A 9,001-nucleotide genomic window follows, 5' to 3' on the forward strand; every position below is an offset into this window, starting at 1 on the left:
CCCCCCCCCCCCCCCCCCCCCCCCCCCCCCCCCCCCCCCGGCGGGAGGGTTAGGGGGAGGGGGAGGGAAGGAGGACAAAAAATGAAAGAAATGAAATTTGCAGAGCTGGTGAGGGTTTCAACAGAATCTCACATGTGGTTTTCAATTGTTAATGTTTTGGGAACATACTTGGCATCTATTCTACAGGAGGGACTTAATGTGAATGAGGGCTTTGTGGGGAAACTAAGACATGGCTTGGGTTCCTTGGGATATTTGGATCCTCATAGTGCAATATGCCGTCACCTTCTGTATTCAGGGGTCATTGTGTCTGTTGATCCCAAGACACAGCTCAGCATTCCAAAATCTGCAGCTGTCCACATCTCTTATGTAGAACTTACATAGAATGGTGAGGTGCTTACATATAAACTAAATATACTCATATATGCCTTAAATCATCTCCCAGTCACTCACAATACCAAATATAATAGAAGTGTACTGTTTTGAGATTAAGGACAGCAACATATTTACACACACGGTACAGACAGAGATGCTTTAACATCATATCATTCAGAAGACCTTAAGAATGTACAAGCAATGCTGGATTCTGCTGGAAGGCTGCGTATGTGCAAACTAGTCCTCACTGTATGAACAAGTTCTGCTTTTTAAAATTCTTTATAAATTTTTTAAGTAGACTTTTTCTTCTAATAATTAATTGCACCCCCAATGTAGAAGTCACAGAGGATCAACTGAAGTCATTACTTTCATAGGTCAGGAGGTAATTTATAAATATCAAATATTTCCAGATAACAGGCCATGATGGTGAGAGGGTGTGAGGCTACCACTACTGCTTGTGTCCCAAGGTAGTGTAGAAACAGCATGGGGCTCCTTCTGCCCATGGAGAAATGCTGGAGTCAATTTCATTAGAGTCTTACAAGATGGTTCTTCCCCAAATCTTGCATTTCCACCTCCCTCTTGAGAGCATACTATTCAACTTCTAGACAGACTTTCATTCTGACAAAGACAAAAGTGCCAGCCATTCATGGATGAAGCCTTTTCCCTCTGAGATGCCCAAGGTGGAAAGCAGACACACTCACAGCTTGCTTTGCTTCAGGGGATTCAGAAGTTTGCCAGCAGTTGGAGCCGGGCTTTCCTTGTTAACTTTCCTTCTCAGTGTGCTTAGAGCTGACAAGAAGCCAGTGGGCTCCCAGGTCCTGCCCAACAGCCTGGGAGGAGCCGCTGAAGAGCCTGACTAGGGCCTGGTTTCTGTCCAAAAGCTACAGTGTGAGAAAGTCTTACTTTTTCAGTAAGTAATACTTTTTCTAAGTAAGAAAGTCTCAGAAACGCAGGCTGGGTGGCCTTAAGACTTTTTGATTGGTTCTTTGTGAGTTTCACATCATGCACCCCAATCCCACTCATCCCCCCTCCCCTCTATCTGCTCTCCACCCTTGGCATCTTCCCCCTCAACAAAGAAAAAAAACCTCTTATTTTGGAAGCTATCATGTGTCACTGAGTGTCCCACAGTATATCCCTTTGTTCACACTTCTTTGCTCGCAAATGCTCATTGCAATGACTCACTGGTCTGATGTGAGGGTTTTGGTGCTTCCTATGCTATCAGTACTGGAACTCTTCTTGGCTATCCTGTTGTTGCCCTGTGTCATCGAGATCCTGTAGTTTGGGGTCTATAAGACCAGCCCCTTCATGCATTCCAGCATTTCATCAATAGGGTGGATGTTGGGGTGAGCCAATTCAAAGCCTTGGCTCTGGGCCTAAGAGGTATCTGAAATAGTGAGCCCACAGGCTTTCTCACTCTCATACCTTTGGGCTGGCTCACCAGAAACCCATGCAACTAGGGCCAGCTCTACCTTGATGCCCAGGCAAGGTGCAGGTGCTCTCCTAAGTGCTTGCAGCTGGCGAAGAACATGTCCAGTTCTCCCACTCTCATGACCTCAGGGCTTACTCTCCCATCTGCTATAGAAGCTGAGGGATGAGGGAGGAGACGAGGGTATCACTCTCTCATCCATATCATCACTATCCAGACAAGAGGCAGGGCCAGCTCTTCTGTTATCATGGCTCACCTGCAAGTCTTATAATCAGGGTTAGCTATACTCTGCTGCCCAGGTGAGTGGCAGGGCCTGCTCTTCTGAGTGCTGCAGCAGGTGAAGGGTAGGGATAGCTCTCCTGCTCTGATGACCTTGGGGCCAGCTCTCCTACCTGCTATAGGTGGCAGAAGGCGGGGAACCATCTCTCTCTTGCCCATGTCACCCCATGGCAGACAAGTGGCAGAGCCAACTCGCCCATGCTCGTGTTCTTAGGTCCAGTTCACCCATGCCTCCTCTACCAGGGTCAAATCTACTGTGCTACACAGGGCCTGCTCTCCTGAGTGCTGTAGATGGTGAGGAGCAGGGACAGCTCCCCTGCTCTCATGACCCCACAGACAGCTCTCCCACCTGCTGCAGGTGGTGAGTGGTGAGGAGGGAGGAGAACATTTCTTTCTCATCCATGCCACTGCATGGGAGACAAATGATAGGGCCAGCTCTCCTATGATTGTATTGGGCCTGCTCACCGAAAACTCTAGCAATGTGTCAGCTCTCTGGAGTACTGCAGCTTGCTAGGGGCAGCATCAGCTCTCATGCCTCCAGGGCCAGCTCTCCCATGATGCCCTGGCGAGGGGTGGCCAGTTCTGCACAGCTCTCAGACATCACATGTCCCTGATTGCCAAACCAGACAGAGACGGCTGCCTGGCCTTTGGTGGTAACAGATCCCTGCTGTAGCAGGACCACAGACACAGACATTGCCCCCGTGGCAGCACAGGCCAGGACTCCGCCATGGTCCCAGGTGGCATCACCGGTTACTCACGTCAGGCTGCTCCTCACTACCCTCGAGTCTCCAGCTCTGCCTCTCTTCATTGTGCCCACATCCTGCTCTTTCTCTTTCTCTTCCATTTCTCCACTACTACTTGCTCCTCTTAGTGGCATTGGGTGTCTGGGTCCATCTCAGGAGTGGTTCCAGGCGTGTTATACCCCACTAGAGCATTATGGCATTGGGCAGGGGTCTTCTTGGCCTGCCTCACCCCCCAACACTCATGTGGTTGGATTGGTGAAAATCTCAGGGTAGCTCCCGTCTAGGCCTCACTGTGCCAACCTGGTGTTCATCTCAGGCTTGCTCCCTGCCTAGCCCACCTGAGTGGCCCCTTGTGAGGGTCATCTGTCTCAGGCTCACTCCTGCCCAGGGCCTGCAGTCCCAGGCAGTGTTCTAGTCTCTGGCTTTCTCCCCATCCTGGGAACATGTCTGAGACGATCTGGTACCGAATTGATGGTTTTCTCAGGCTCCTTTCTTTCAGGGAATATTAGGCTACTAGGTATTCAGATGTTCATAAGTCAGAACACTGAGCATAGACATAGTCTCTCTCCACTCTGCCACCTACTGAAGGACATGTGACACAGAAGACATACCTGCAATGCTTCTAAGGGCAGATGGATGGCCTTTTAAAGCTTTGCTTAGCTTAGCTCTGTTTCTGTCTCACTGTCTCTGTCTCTGTCTCTCTCTCTGTGTCTCTCTCTGTCTCCCTCCCTCCCTCCCCCACCTTCCTCCCTCCCTCCCTCCCTCCCTCCCTCTCTCTCTCTCTCTCTCTCTCTCTCTCTGTCTCATGTATCTTAGACTGCCTTCAAATTCCCTAAGTAACTGAAGATAACTTTGAACTTTGAACTTCTGAACCAAGTGCTAAGTGTGTATTTAGGTGGTGCTAGGGATTGAACCTAGGACTTTGTGCATGCTAAGCAAACTTTCTACCAACTGAGGTCATATCTTCAACCATTTGGGAAGTATTCTTTTTGTCCGTATTAGGGTCAGGAAATGTGGTCTTACAGTCCATCTCACATAGGACAGAAGACCCTCCTAGACACTTCTCCCTAGGGCAGTAACACAGATGCTTACAGGTAATAAATTGTGACTTTGCCCAAAGATGCAGGGGAAGCAGACCATTGAGGCTTAAACTGGGTGCTGCATTTCAGTGCAGTAAATAGGTATTGCAGAGGTCCCTTGCTCAGGCAGGAGTTACAACCACATCTTAACAACCAAAAGCTTTCTTCTTACCCCAGTTCTCCCTCACCAAGTCACTTTTCCAGCTCCACATCCTGGCTGTGATGAAGTCAGAACTTCTGTAGAGCTGTCTATTTCTAGGCTAACAGAGGTCATGAGGACAGCCATAATCAAAGTCATTCATTCATTTAAACAAATAGCTCTTTTCTTTTCCTACAATGCTAGGAACTGAATTTAGGACCCTTTGCCTGTTAAGCAAGGACTCTGTTACTGAGCTATCCCTCATATCCAAACAGGCATTACTTGAACAATGTCTGCATTCTGGCTTCTGGGAGAGAGGGAACAGCAAGTAGGATGCAAACCTTTTTACATTGAGCTTCCAGCCTTCCAGATATTAACTTATTAGACAAGTACTGTTTCTTAGAGATATAAGGATCCTCTGGATTGAAGGAAAGTCTATCAAGTGATGACCCAGCTTGATTTGGGCACCAGAAGAAGCTGTTCTTGAGAGCTGTTTCTTAAATAAGATCACATGACATACACACCATCATTGTATGCACTGCTAAGACAGGGGAAATTCCAACTAAATATGACACAGACTCCTCCATTCATATTATTTGACATGGATTTTTATTGTGGTGTCACTTCTCTCAGCTCTAGGACTCCTCTGGTATAGAGCTGTGCAGCCCCTGTGCCTGCTGCCTCCCTCTCTGTGAGTTCGTCTGAACATCAATTCTGCTGTGTTTAGAAAAGCCTTGTTTCTTTCTGTCCTCCATCTCCTCTGACTCTTTCTCTTTCTGCTTCCTCTACAACAGAGTTCCTTGAGTCCCTAGGGGAAGAGTTTGATAAAGATATCTCTTTTAGGGCAGAGTGCTCCAAGGTCTCTCACTTTATGCACAGTGTTTGGCTGTAGGTCTCTGTATTTGTTTCTATCCGTTGCAGGAAAGAAGCTTCTCTGATGATGGCTGAGCAAGGCACATATCTATGAGTGTAGAAGAAAGTTGTAAGGAGTCATTTCATTGCTACATTATTTTAGCCTTACAGTAATATTTGGTTTTCCCCTAGGCCCATGGCCTATCTAGTTTGAGATGTTTGGCTACCCAAGCAGTGTCAGGAATGGATTCCATCTCTTGCAGTGTGCCTTCAATCAAATAGTAGTTGGTAACTTCCACAAACATTGTGCCATATTGCACTTGTGTACCTTATAGGTAGGTTATCACTGTAGGTCAAAGGCTTTGTAGCTAGGTTGGTGTTTAGGTTTGCATGCTCCTTTGGTAGCATGCAAAGTACTTTCAAGTACCATGATCCCTGAGAGTAAAGACACTCTAGGTAGGCACCAGCTCAAGTTTGTCCTGGTCAATGAGTCGTGTGGGTGTTGTTTTCAACAGTAAGCCTTGCTGTCAGTTTTTAGAGTGCAATCAATAGCCTTGGCCATAGCCTAAGTTGTTAGAGGATTTCCATTGGACCCTTTCAGCCAACAACTTGATTAGATTTATCCTTAACCCATTCCAAGTCTTGAAAGATTTATTTAGTGATAAGAGATGTCTATTTGGGGCCCTGTCTCCCCCCCCCAGTATTTGGTGATTTTGTTTAGATCACCTTCATAAATGTATATATTTTAGGAAGCTTCTACTGTATTCGGATTCCATACAACACCTCAAATGGCCCTTAGTTTTACTTTTGGCCCTGTATTCTCTCCCTTATCCCCCTCTCCCCTCCCTCCCTGTTTAACCCCCCATTCCATTCCTATCCATGCACACCCCCATCCATCCATGGCTATGTATTATATTTCCCCTTCCTAGTGAGATCCGCCCCTCCCCACTAGTCTCTTATTCTGTGTCTAGCCTGTGTGGTTGTACAGATTGTAGCTTACTTATGAGTAACTTAACAGCTAACATTCACATATAAGTGAATACCTACCATATTTGTCTTTCTGGGTCTCAGTTACCTCACTCAGGTACTTTCTAGCACCATCCACTCACCTGTACATTTCATAATTTCATTTTTAACAACTATGTAATATTCCCTTGTGTAAATGTACCACATTTTCTTTATTTATTTATCTGTTACAGACATCTAGATTGTTTCCAGTTTCTGGCTATTATAAAGTAGAAGCAAACAGGGTTAAGCAAATGTCCCTGTAGTACAATGAATTGTCCTCTGGATATATGCCCAAGATACACCTGGATATTGAGGAAGATTGATGTTGCTTCCTGGAGAATTGTCACACTGATTTCCAAGTGACTACACAAGTTTGGTTTTTATTTTTTTCATTCCATTGTTTGTGGCTTCATAGATTTCATTAATGGGTTTATTCACATCCTCTTTAAGAACCTCTAACATACTCATAATAGCTATTTTGAAGTCCTTGTTCTTTGGCTAGATTGCCTTTCTCGAGGCCTCTTGTAGTAGGGTTGCTAGGCTCCTGTGGGGGCACATTGTCCTGTTACTGATAGTGTTCAAATGCTAGCATCTAGGCATCTGGGTTTGGGATGATTTTAGCTGCAGGTGCTGATAGCTGGTCTTCTCTTTGTTGGGTAGGTTCCATTCCTCTGTTTCTTTTGCCCTCTCTGGTTCTTAGGAGAGTGTGTTAGCTGTAGGTTGACTGATGGTCCTGAGATCCTGCCAGGTGGCCACTGGGAGTCCCAGGTAGAATGCTTCTAGGTGTTGGAAGCTGACACTTAGAAATGAAGACAGACTAGAAGAGGGGGATGCTGATGGGGAATAGGGCAGAGAAGGAGGAGAGGCCACAGCAGGTGGTCTTCTATAGGATCTGGGATGAGACTGGGGGATTAGATTTGGTGGCAAGGGGAGACAGTAAATGTCACCCATCTGATTTCCTAGTTGGCATTTCTAGATAGTTTCCAGGAATGCCTCTGTGATCTGGAGGCTGAGACAAAGGGATGGAGTGGTGGAAAAAGTCTGCAGAAGATAATCTGGGTGATTTTTGGGGAATGGGGACAGAGAGCGTATTGAGGTTCTTAAGGAATTCCTAGAATCTCTTAGTCCATCCACTTACTTTCATCACAGAACAGTTGATGGTGATGCTTTTCCACACAATATCACTTTCCTCACCATTAAGAGCATTGTGATGTGCTATTTCTGAAAAGAATCCATAAAAGAACTGAAAGCTATTGGTATTATGCTGTGAGCCAAATGTGCAATTATGTCTCAATAACCTCTCTCTGGCTTTGGCTCAGGGAATGTTGCTTAATAGATTGTGCACTGCTCCTCACTCTCCCACCACAATCATTTACTTCCCAGTACAAGAGTTGCTGAGTGAGACACTTTGTCTCAGGATTCGTAGCCAGACCACCAGCCGCATTCCACATGCCACGAGGCTTCATACTGATGACACGAGCATAGACATAAATTATCGTGAACAATAGCATCCCAACAGCCCATACCAATGATGCACCCAGGCTGAGGTACTCCAATTCAGTGTTGTTACTATGTGGAAAGTATGTTTGAAAACAATAAAAGATGGTAGTAGTTTCTAAGATGAGAGCATATAGGTGAGGAAAAAACAGACAAACAAGGGAGGGGATGTTTGGATGTCAGAGGATGCATTGCCCAGCCCTGGGATGCCAGACTGTGATGCCTTCCAGAAGACTTAAAATCTTGGCCCTATGTACATGTTTATTGATGCACTATTCACAATAGCTAAGAAGTTGAACCAACCTAGACATCCATCAATAGATGAATTAATAAAGAAAACTTGGGGCATAGACACAAAGGAGTTTTATTCAGCCATAAAGGAAAATGAAATCATAACACTTGCCAGAGAATTAACAAAACTATAAAATATTTTTCTGTATGAAATAAGGCAGAATTTTCTTATACTGTGAATTTTCTCTCAAATGTGGATCCTGGATTGATATATAGGAAACTAGGAAGAGGACCATGAAAGGGAGAAAACGATCTGCATAGGAAAAGAGTAACAGAACGCATGTGAAATAGAAGCAGGAGAGAAGCCACTGGGGCTAGTTTTATCAGTGAGAGGGGGAGAAAGGGAATGGAGGAGGATCTACAAGAACAAATGCCAGTTAAAATCATTGCCACATATAAAATTAAAATGTTAGCATTGGAAGAAAAGATTATATGTGGTTTCAATACAAAACTGACAAATGTTTGAGGCAATGGTCATGTTAGATTCTTTGATATCATTATTATATGATATGCACATGTTAAAACATCACAATATGCTCTATGAGATATGAATTTTGTGTCAGTTAAAAGCAATGGCAGGAGTTGGAGAGGCAGCTCATCAATTAATCATGCACTGTTCTACTGGAGGACCTGAGTTTGATTCCCAGCACCCAAACCAGTGGTTTACAACATCCTGTAACTCAAGCTTCAGGGGATCAGCTGCCCTCTTTTGACCTCCGTGAGCACCTGCACTTACAAGCATCTGCCTACACATAAGACATACCCATATACGTATAATTTTTAACAAGAAAGCCAAATTGAGTCTGTCACCCAAGAACAGAGATAAGACAATCAGGGATAAGAGTAAGAACACTCTAAGTCTTGTGATGGTTGTGGATTTTATCTCTAAAGCTTGGAAAGACTTTCAGCAAACGGTAATCAAATGAGAGTGAAGAACAGAGCCACTGAGTGGGCAGGTCTGGAGATGGGACTTGGAGGGAGTCAAACGGGTAAGGGAAGGTGAACCATAGGCTATGTATGACAGCCACACAAGTTAAGCATAGTGCCTTTGAAGTTGGAGAGCATGGCTGGATCAGTGATTGGCTCATGGAAGAGAGTGGAAGAGAGAGGGGCTGGGGACAATTCCCTTGCAGCCTTTGGATGCAGGGACCATGTACCAACTCAGCAGATGCTACAGCAAGACCAGGGGTGGGAGTGGGAACAGCCCTGTCTCACTTCAGCCAAGTTGCATCTGACATTCTGATGCATCTGATGGAGGTGCTTCGTGGAAAGAAAGATAGGCAGTCTTGGAGCTCAGAGCAAAGGTGTAGGCTGA

At 45.4% G+C, this 9,001-nt stretch overlaps 1 non-coding gene across 1 annotated transcript; it reads right to left on the reverse strand.

Moving 5' to 3' along the window:
* Nucleotides 1–3,321: 3,321 nt before the first annotated feature.
* On the reverse strand, nucleotides 3,322–3,453 carry LOC114617696. Its single transcript, XR_003710846.1, has one exon. It is a non-coding gene; the product is annotated as a small nucleolar RNA SNORA17 (small nucleolar RNA).
* Nucleotides 3,454–9,001: the final 5,548 nt, after the last annotated feature.

This window comes from Grammomys surdaster, unplaced genomic scaffold, assembly GCF_004785775.1.
Source record: "Grammomys surdaster isolate TR1022 unplaced genomic scaffold, NIH_TR_1.0 137, whole genome shotgun sequence".
NCBI classification, from domain to species: domain Eukaryota; kingdom Metazoa; phylum Chordata; class Mammalia; order Rodentia; family Muridae; genus Grammomys; species Grammomys surdaster.